Source organism: Aristolochia californica, unplaced genomic scaffold (assembly GCF_029961685.1).
Source record: "Aristolochia californica isolate CCGP_79_NKW_82.1479 unplaced genomic scaffold, dmAriCali1.0.hap1 SCAF_5, whole genome shotgun sequence".
Classification (NCBI taxonomy): domain Eukaryota; kingdom Viridiplantae; phylum Streptophyta; class Magnoliopsida; order Piperales; family Aristolochiaceae; genus Aristolochia; species Aristolochia californica.
The window spans coordinates 6,669,914-6,680,515 of NW_027182214.1; the positions used below are offsets into that span (position 1 = coordinate 6,669,914).

Genomic DNA, 10,602 nt, shown 5'->3' on the forward strand with positions numbered 1-10,602 from the left:
CACATCCAAGAGATGTAGAAGATGGGCTCAAGGCCCATAGACCAAGGAGAAGGCCCACATACCCATACAACGATGGCAAGATGGTAAATAAAGAGTCATCTCATAGAGATGGCATTAATGTAATTAGGTTTAGTTCTAGGGGCATTATTGTAATATTATAGTTTAATTAATCTATAAATTGAGCTTAGGGGGAGGGTTAGGATAACAAATCCAAAACCTCTTCTTCCTCCCATTCCCAATGGGTGTCTCCCTCTTTTTCCCCATGAGCTAAATCCATGTAGTCTTGCAAATCAACAATTATAATTCCTGATTTAATTAAGGCTAATTTCTAAATATACCTTTTTAGATATCATATTTCTTAATTAATCAAAATTTGAATGCGATAAAAAATTAGGAATAAATTTCTTCACTTAAACCAAACTTTCTCCATTCAAAATTCAAAAATTGAACTAGGAGGAAAGACACAAGAGATTCTCCTAGCTACAAGTCAAGTTGAAGGAAGTTGATGAAAATTTTGATTTTGTTTCATCCTAGTTTCCCATTATATTGTAGACCCAGAATCCATTTGAGAAAGAGAAAAGTTGATGTTCTTGGATTATAGGAAAGAATGATTGAGTTGATAATAAAAAAAATTTCTTGAGAGTTCAACTTTATTATATCCCTCGAAATGGTTCAAATCCCATATTAAGTAGCCCAAGCTGATTGGCATACAACCATATATGTAGAAAGTTTATGTTTAGGGTATTTCCTGGAATTAACTGTTGCTTGTGGAATTGGTGGTCCAGGTGGCATGCTTAGATATTCTCCCTAGTGCCTTTGTCAGGTTCAACTACCCCAAACTACAAGTTGTTTCCACTTGCACAATTCATTGACCTCATATCTTTTGAACTTAAATCTTCATTAAAATTGAATTCAGCTATCTCCTTGTCATTGGCTCCTCCTACATGCGGCGGTCTACGGTTCTCAAATTCACCATAGCATGTAACTTGGTTAACCATCCCTTCTAGAAGTTCCCACCATATTCCCACTAAACCCTTGACATCATTAAAATTACTTTTGTCATCTTTGCCTTACCTGTCCCCCTCAAACATTATTTGAGAATTGTTTTTGTCATATATACCTTACTAGTGCCCCTTAAAGCATTAATGAGAATTACTTTCATCATCTACGCCTTAATAGCCCCCTTAAAACATTTAGCTACTACTCACTACAATTGTAGCCCCTACAATGACCAATGACCCTCATTCTTGATTCTTGAGGTTCAACTATCAAAGTGGCTACTCATGGAGGTAAACATAGTGGGAAAGAAATACTCTACAAATAGAGTAGCACTCGTCCTTAAAACGAAACTCAAGACTGATACAACATGATTAGGGGTTGATCATGTAAAAAAATCTCCTTGTTGGAAGACACCTCAAGTAGCATTAATGTAATAACATTACCCACATCAAGGAGGTGGCACAAAGAGTAATGAAATGCTCTTCTCATAAAAATGATACAATAGTGTAATTAAAGAAAATGATATATATCTACATGTCTTTTCCATTTGGAAGCAAGTAGCCCTAAGGGTATTGTAGTCATTGAAACCTTCCTTCCTAAACTATAAATAGAGGTTCTAGGCAAGAGGTAGATCATCAAGTCTCCACTCTTCTCTCTCAAATTCGTCCTTAAGACTTTTCTCTCAAAGTCTCTCCCTTTCTCCTCTCCTTGGTCGTCCCTCTATCTCTTCACCTCTCCTCTTCTCTCTCAAATTCGTCCTTAAGACTTTTCTCTCAAAGTCTCTCCCTTTCTCCTCTCCTTGGCCGTCCCTCTATCTCTTCACCTCTCTTCCTTCTTCCTCTCTTTTTCTTCTCCTCTTCTTCTTCCTCTCCTCTCTCTCACCCTCTACTCGAGGACCTTATCTTGGGATCCTAAATCTAACATGGTATCAGAGCAATGGGTTTAGGATCTCAACACCAAGGTGGTGATTAACCAAGTTCTATCAAGCTTCATGTATTGTTGTTGATGAAGATTGTCCTCATGAAAACCAGCCTATCCTATATAAGGGGCTTACATGTTGTAGGAAGATATGATGTAATTAGGATATCATTTATGTAATTAGTTTATGTTTCTTGTGTCTTCTTCACTCTTACTAGGGTGATTGGCATAATTATAATATTATATTTTTATCAGTTATAGATAGAGCTTAAGGGGAAGAGTTTGGACACATGTCGAGAACCCCATTCTTCCTCCTCTCTTATCCCCAATGTGTGTTCTTCTTCTTTCTCAATGGAGTCTTGAAAAATCAACATGGTTCCAAAACATTGATTTTTAGGATTCGTAGCTATGGTCTTTAGAATTCCAATCTTTCTATCTACTTGGAACTATGGTTTTTGAGAATTTCAATCTGTAGTATAAATCTATCAATTCCTTTTAGCTATGCTCATATGTGCAGAGGCAACTGGAAAGTCTAGGTGCACAACGTGTAGGCCTTGAAGACATGCTTAAAGAGATGAAAATAAAGGTGAGAAGTTATAGCTTATAGGGCCAAATTTTATGCATTACTTGTACTCTTGTGGAGGTGTAATCTATCTCCGAACCACTCTTATTCCGAGTGTTATTGAATATGCTTTTAGTTTGTAATTAGTACATTGTCATGATTGCTTATGCATATTGTTTTCACAAATGCATTTACATTTTTTATGTTTTTATGAGAGTCAAAGGTTCGTGTTATTATTGCTTGTTGCCCTTAGGAGCTTCATCTCTCTATTAAATTCCTCATTTTATTTAAAAGAAAACAATGTAAATTAAAGGAGTTATGTTTGGAAACAGTTACCTAGAATGGGCATTCTCTTTCATTCAAGGAAAAAACAACACAAAAGTTGTTTCTTCCTTGGTAGCTTCTGAGGATCTTTTATTGAACTTTCTTCAACAACTCTTCGAGAGGAGTCTTTTTAATTCAAACCATGATCCCAAGGAAATTTTTAGAAGTAAATATCTCGAGATTTAAATCTGAAGACATTTTTTTATGACATTGATGACAAATATGGATATTATTAGCTTTATGTGTAGCTAGTTCAGTGGTTCTATCCTGGATCCTATGTTTTTGCCTTCCCTACAAAACTTAGATAGGCCCAATTCATGTGTTTAACAGGTCACATGTTATGATTGTGCATGGTTCCATTGGAACAACTGAGCCAATGATTGTTCAGATTTATTTCTAAAACAACCTTAACCCTGTAATAGCTTGATTTTGGTTCATGGAAGTTGTTCATATGAATATTTTACTAGAAGTTTAATAATGGGGTTTTCTCTCTGATGAGTTATACAGTGTGATGATTTTTTAGTATTTTGTTGAAGATTCCTCAAGAATGTACAACTTTGCTAGTTTTTCAAAATCACTTCTTTTTATCAATGGTTACATGGAGGGGTTCTTATGTCAGGTCTTGGGTTTAATAGTATCACTAGGGATATAGGATTGTAGTTTATGTGTATAATCAATATTTATTAAAAAAACTGCTTTGGAGTTGTGAAGTGCAATTTCTGCTTGATCTTGGGTGAAGCATCAAATCGTTTCCTTTGAATGGTTCTTGGATTTTATTGCTTTTTGTTTGCTCGTTGGAGCTATTGGGGAGTGACCTGGATTTCTACTTTGCTTAACCACAAGAAGTATATACATTTCATTGTTCTTGATGCTTACTTTTCAATCAATGGATTATATATTACCAAAACTGATGACAACTACCTGGTCACATGAGGATCTTTTTAAGAAAGAGATTGCTAAATATGATGGTATTCGAGAAGAATGATTACCTCCTTCAACTTGAAATGGTCATCCAAAAATAGTTGGTGATGATAAGTATTTTCCCTATTTCAAGGTAACCTTTACACGAAATATTATTTGTGTTTATTCATTTTAAAGAATAATTATATTAACTTTCAATATGCAAATTTCATAATTGCATTGGAGCAATTGATGGGTTATCAGATTGCTATGACGAAGAGATTGAAGGAGAGGAACCATTAGAAGTTGTTGGGGATGATATAACATTTGGACAAAACCAAGAAGAAGATGAAGACGATTTGTAGGAGCTAATTGACCGCCTACAGTCTCAAAATCAAGTAAAAAAAGGAGAAATGAACAAACTAAATTAGCTAACCATTTTCGTAACGATATAATAGCTCAAATATGGGACAATTATGAAGAGTACAATAGTTGATTTAACATGACCAATTTATTTTTATATAAAAAAGTTTTTAAATTTGTATTTGACATTTTATTTTATTGAAATTTATCGAATAAGTATGGTAATGTGAGAGATTAATTATTCACGTCATTTATTTCCCTTGAAAAGGCACTAACAAATCTATTTAATTTTTCTTGAAAAAAAATAAATTTTCCATTCTATTTCCTAGTCAGGCACTAACATGTTTTTATCTGAAGGTCTTTTAGAAATGTGTATCCTATGAAAAACATTTCTAGCTTTTCCTTTACAATATAAATTTTCAATGAGGGGCATTAACAGGGTCTAATAAGATTTCATACTAAAAGTTTCTAGGAAATGTATATCTTAGAAAAACATTTCTAGCTTTTTTAGGATATAAATGTCTAACCAAGAGTACTAATGGGGCCTAAGTAGATATGTGTTTCCAAGAAACATTAAGACAATGGTCCCTCCAAACGTATTTCTACCCTAAAATATTTTTTAATTTTCTCATCACCTAAAGTGGTGATGAGAAAATATATGAAAAATCAATCAAACTAATGTTAAAAAAAATTGATGTAGTGAAATAACTAGCTTCAGTTCAACCCGGGTGAACTTGATTTGACCGCCATTGACCTAGTATGATATCATCCAAACTTTAAAATAAAATAAAATAAAAAATTGACCAGGGAAGCTCTCTTCCTATTATCTAGTTTTAAGTTGTAGGGAGATGAAGGCTAGGGGTGGCATCAAGCCAAGCCAAGCTCGAACCTGCATATGTTCGATCTTGGGTTGATCTGAATACTTTGAACTTGTGCTCAGCCTCGAGCCTAAAATTGGAATCGAGCTCCAACCAACATTTAAAACTATAAAAAATAAATAAATAAATAAAATATTGTGATGAACTTAGTACCATTGAATTGGAAGCTATTGTAGAATGTGTCCAAGAGTTTGCAATGAAGCATACTAATGTATAGTTACCAACTTAATGACCTAAAAGAAAGAACAAACACCTCTACCAATAGTGTTTATTCCATTGGTAAACAACATCATTAGATGTTGAGGGATAAAAAAGGGTTGAACGATCGATCGTATTTGAGGTAAATAAGAACAACTATCAACTAACTAAAGAGGGAATTGATGAGACCTATTAGAGTAAAGGGTATTTTCATAAAAAAAAATTATGCTAACAAGTTGGCTCACAAACTAACAAGTCGAGCTTGAAAAATCTCGAGTTTGGATTGTTATACTTAATGAGACTTATTTCTAGTTTGAGCTCGAGCCAAGCTCAAGAAAAACTGAATTGAGCCAAGATTTTTTCGAGCCAAGCTCGAACGGTTTCCGAGTCAATTTGGCTTGGTGCCACCCCTAAGTGGAGTGTTGCCCCACCTCTTCTGGTTTTCTTTGACTATTAGAAAATAACTAATCAAAACCGCCTTTTTAATCTGAAAGTTTTTGAAATGGCGAGATATAAAATGCTTATGTGCTAGAAGTTCTACTTAGAAGCATCAAAATCATGTCTTGAATATACAAAGAAAACATAGATAAGAAAACTAGCTAACAACAATTAAGGTATATCTCATTTTCCCTATTATCCAATGCATAAAGAATTCCAAAAATAATAAGTGGAATAAAGGACCGTAAGGCAGCAAAAAGAAGTTTTTTTCATAGTCATGCAACTCTAGTGATGAGGACTCTAAAGAGGGGGAGGTATATTAGAAATTTATTAATAAAATATTCTAATAGATTTAATTTTTATAAGATATTTTTTTTATTAATAAGTTAAGAAAGATTTTAAATCGTTTGAATTAATAATTATTAAAAATAATAATTATATTTATTTATTTAAGTAAATCTATCAAAATAAAATACTTTACCAATTTTTATTTTTATAATGCCCAAATGCTTAAACAACTTGTTACTTTTTAATATCAAAATTCTCTCTTAAAATATTAATTAAATACAATATTAAAAACCATAAATTTATTTAAATAAAAAGAGGGTATTTTAATTTACAAAATTAATTTTATAGATTTAATTTTATAACATAGTTTTATTTAAATAAACTAAAATATATTTTAACAATTTTAAATTATTAAATAATCCAAAAAATATTTTTTTAATTAAATAAATAAAATTAAAATGATTGCCGCCACTGGATGCCTCTGACTACTACCTGGGCTTCTATGCCTGATCCTAGGGTTGGGTTTTTTTAATTTTTATACTGTTTGATTGCTCACCATTTCTAGGTTCTCACATTGTATTTCTGTGTTTGACACATTTGGTTTTTTATTCTGTAGAGAGATGATTATACCTTATTCTAATTAATTACTTGACTCTCAAAACTCTCTTTTAGATTGAATAATAATTCTTGCTCAGTTTACTTCTTTACCGTATTTACTTCATGGCGGCTTGTGTATTGGTTTCTGTGAATCTCTTGCCCGTCTGGAGACTGGAAGAGATGTAAATTAGTTTTATATTTTTCTTAAATCAAAGATAGTAGACGATTATTAACCCTTCAATTCTAGTTCTAGGATTGAATGATTACTTGGGTTCTAGTCATTTTGATGTGGACTTGGATCCGTTCTTAACATGGTATTAGAGTGGCGTGTTTGTCTTGTTGGACTTAGTTTGTTCCATGTTCAGTTTTTACCTTATTTATGTTGCCTTTGTTTTAGGGTTGTTGTCTATCTGTTTAGACAGGGCTGTGAGGGGCTTTTCATGTAAATTATCCCATATTTCCAAATGCTAGGAGAAATCCTGTGATGATTAATTGGGAAATGACATCCTAATTTTGGCTAGTCGTTTTGTGATGGACTTGAACCCTTATTATATTATATTTGGGATAAATTGCGCTGTCGCAAGGAGGAATACTAAATGTAGTATTCATTAAAATAAATCCAACACTAGCAAATAAGAAGTCACTTGCTGGAGGATTTTTTTGGTTTGTCTCTTTTCATTTTATATGTTATTGAATGCTTAGGTGTGTGTACTTTCACTTTCAAAATAATTTCCTATCATTGAAAGCAAAATATTTTTTGCTTTCTTGACTCTTTATTATTAAAACCAAAAAAAGAGTAGGATGGCAAAATATTTTTTTGTAGCTTTGGTTGGTTTTGGGTGTTTTTCTTATGGCCACAAGCCTCATGATGTATGCAACTTGTCAACAACTTCAAGCCCAGGCCCAGGCTCATGCAGCAGCAGCCAGTGGTCACACCGAGTTACGGCTTCAAATGCCACCTTCTATTGCTTTTGCAATGAGAGGAAGATTGCAGGGCCTCAGACTCCAACTTGCATTACTTGATCATGAATTTGATGACTTGGAATGATGCATATGTTTTGCATCATAAATATTTTAAGAGATTTGGTGGAGAACTAGTGGCTATTACTTATTAGAAGTTTATGTTAGTTCATATCCGTTAACTGGAGGTATTTGGAAGCCTATATGGTTGAATTGCATCATTTACTTCATTGCAGATTTCGATGCTCTGAGAGCACTTGATAGTGATAATTCTCCTAGTGCTCCCTCAATGAGTGAGGAGGAGATTAATGTTCTTCCAGTTCACAAATACAAAATTCAGTCTAATCAGTCATCAAGTCCACAAAAGTAAGTTTCAAGTTCTTCAGTTATGGTCTTATGTTTGCTATATCAGTCTGTAATAATAGGTATTAAAATGTTGTTTATTTATATTTGATTGATCAGTCTATTGGTCTCTTCATGTTCTCTGTTCATGACCTTGGGTGTGATTTATTTGGTTTTGGACTAACAATGGAGAGCCATTTTTTTTCTTCATGGATGAGATGCTCTGATAAATTTTGAGGAACTAATGCAATATCTTTCTCTTCTACATTGAGGGATCATCACTTCAGCAGGCTTCTTCTTCTGCATCCATGACAGAGGTATCGTTGCTTCTTTATTTAGATGGGAGAGCCTTATCTACACAAATATCTATTATTTTAGTAATGTCAAAATTCTTACTGGTTTCCTTTTTCTTTTCTTTTTTTCTTCTTCTTTATTATGGCACATTGTCTTGCTTTTCGGTTTCTGTTTGTTGCTATGTCAACATGGTCATATTCCCTGCATTTGGCTCTTATTATGGTCACTTGGTGGATGTTCATATCGGTATTTTTGTTCAGACTTGGTGACTAAGACTATTCTTTCATATCTATAAGTGGATCTTCATGTACTGCCTAGGGTGATTGTCTCTCAGGATTATGTCAACATCATCATGTGATACCTCATCTTAGGGTGTGATTAAAAGGATACAGATGCAGGATAATACAGGAAGCTGTATTATCTGTACAGATGGATGGCTAGAAAAGTCTGTTAAATTTGTAAATTTCTTTGGTGGCAACTCCACTATTAAATGATTGATAAACTCTTAAAAACATTTTGATATCGTGAGGTCAGTGGTCCCTCTTGCCATTTTTTACCTTGGTGGTTTAAAGTCTTTTTATTGAGATGACATGCACAAATCTTAGGGAACTTGTTGCCTTGGGCATTCCAAGCTCCTGTCTATTTGTCCACTCTTCGATAGGTTTTTAATACTGCTTCCCTGTTCAAATTTATTTTCGCTCGTTGTTCCTCTCTGTGGTCCCAATCAACAAAGCAGGGGAAGTTGAAATTTCAATGGTGCAGCTAGGGTACAAGACCTATAGGCAATAGGGGAAATATGCTGCCATAGGACTATAGCACTCGTGTCTTAATACTTGACAGACTTCTGGTGTATTAGCCCAAGTATCAATGACGCACAAAAAATCCCTCTCATCCATATGGTTCCTTATGTTTCTTCATCTCAGTTCTTTCAGTTGTTGTTTATTTCTTTTATGCAGAGAAGACAGAACTCATCTAAGTTGGATGGGAGTACCAAAAATCCCGATGATGAGCTCGCTTGTAGTGTTTGCTTGGAACAAGTCAATGTTGGAGAGCTGATTCGTAGTCTTCCATGCCTGCATCAGGTTTTTCTAAAACTAGAACCAATTAGCTTTTTGGCTTAATGGAAATTTGTGTGGATGCCTATTTACATAGTTGCTTAAGTGTTCCACTGGATTTGTTGATTGGTTATTTAACTTCTACTGTCAAATGTGTTTCAGTTTCATGCAAACTGCATTGATCCGTGGTTGTGCCAACAGGGAACCTGCCCAGTCTGCAATTCAAAGCAGCATTTGGGTGGCAGGAAAATTCAGAGAGCGGAGTAGCAGGCTCATACATGGTTTAGTTCTTGCTTGCAACAAACTATTCACTCTCAGACGTTAGTCTTATGTGTTGGAGAACCTTTTGGTTGGTTGGAAGTAGTCAGTAAATACATGAAACCAAAGCATTTAAATACATGGATAGAGTTGTAGATTGACACAAATATGTAAAATTCCTTTTTCAACATGGGAAGGAAATCTAGGTTATAGCACTCAGTGTATCTAGTAGCAAGATTGACAGAAGTAGTTTTTAAGTGCGGATTTCTGGCATGTGTAGTTATGGATGATCGATCACAATCAGTGACTGATCTATCATTCCAATGCTAGACTAAAATTGTATATTTTATAAAGAATAAGAATTTCTCTCCAAGTACTTTAACATGTTTCTAAGTTATATGTATGATGATTCTAAACATGTCTATATGCAAATTATATCTTAAAGCTCCAATCTCACAAGTACTTAAGGAATAGAATTATAATACTCTCTTACAAATATTGACCGAATTTAAACGTATGTCTTTGATGATTGAACTCGAGTCTTCTCGTTGTCTTCTTCCTTGTGGGTGTTTCTTCAAGAGATGTTCTTCAATTGAACTCCAGGTTTATATTTTGGCTTTGAAGCTTTAGACCTTGAGATGCTATTAAAGGTGAAGTATCTAAAATACTAGATTTGTAAGTTATTAGTTCAATTAAGTTTTTTTATCATAAAAAATAAGTGGGAGTCAACCTACGGTCAACAATAACCAATTATAGCGAGATCCAAACTTCCACCCCTTTAAGCATGTACGATGAAGTATATAGAGTTTGTTAGAACTAGGAATGCCAAAAGACATAAAAAAAATAGAAAATATTGCAAAATTTGGTTTTTTTTATGCTAAGGGTAAAATAAAAAAATTTGGCACAAAAATCTTTATAGAAAGCTTTAGTATTGCAGTAAAGGTTGATTCAATGCTTTGGCTCATATTTTACAGTTGCATACAAAGCTGCTTGGGTTGGATGATCAATCATTTCGCTCCAACAATTTTTTTTTTTACTCATTGAGTCCCAATGATTGATTAGACAAATCCAAATGATCGATCATACTCTATAGTTAATTATCTACCATGTTTCATACCTCCTGCCTAGTAACATGATGGATGATCGAGCATGCACATAAAAGGATGATTGATCATGCTTTATAACTCTTGTCTTGTTGTATTTGGGATGATCAATCATTCACCATAAA

At 33.8% G+C, this 10,602-nt stretch overlaps 1 pseudogene; it reads left to right on the forward strand.

Moving 5' to 3' along the window:
- The first annotated feature begins 6,588 nt into the window (after positions 1 to 6,588).
- LOC137965193 (E3 ubiquitin-protein ligase SDIR1-like) lies at positions 6,589 to 9,446 on the forward strand (annotated as a pseudogene).
- The last annotated feature ends 1,156 nt before the right edge of the window (positions 9,447 to 10,602 follow it).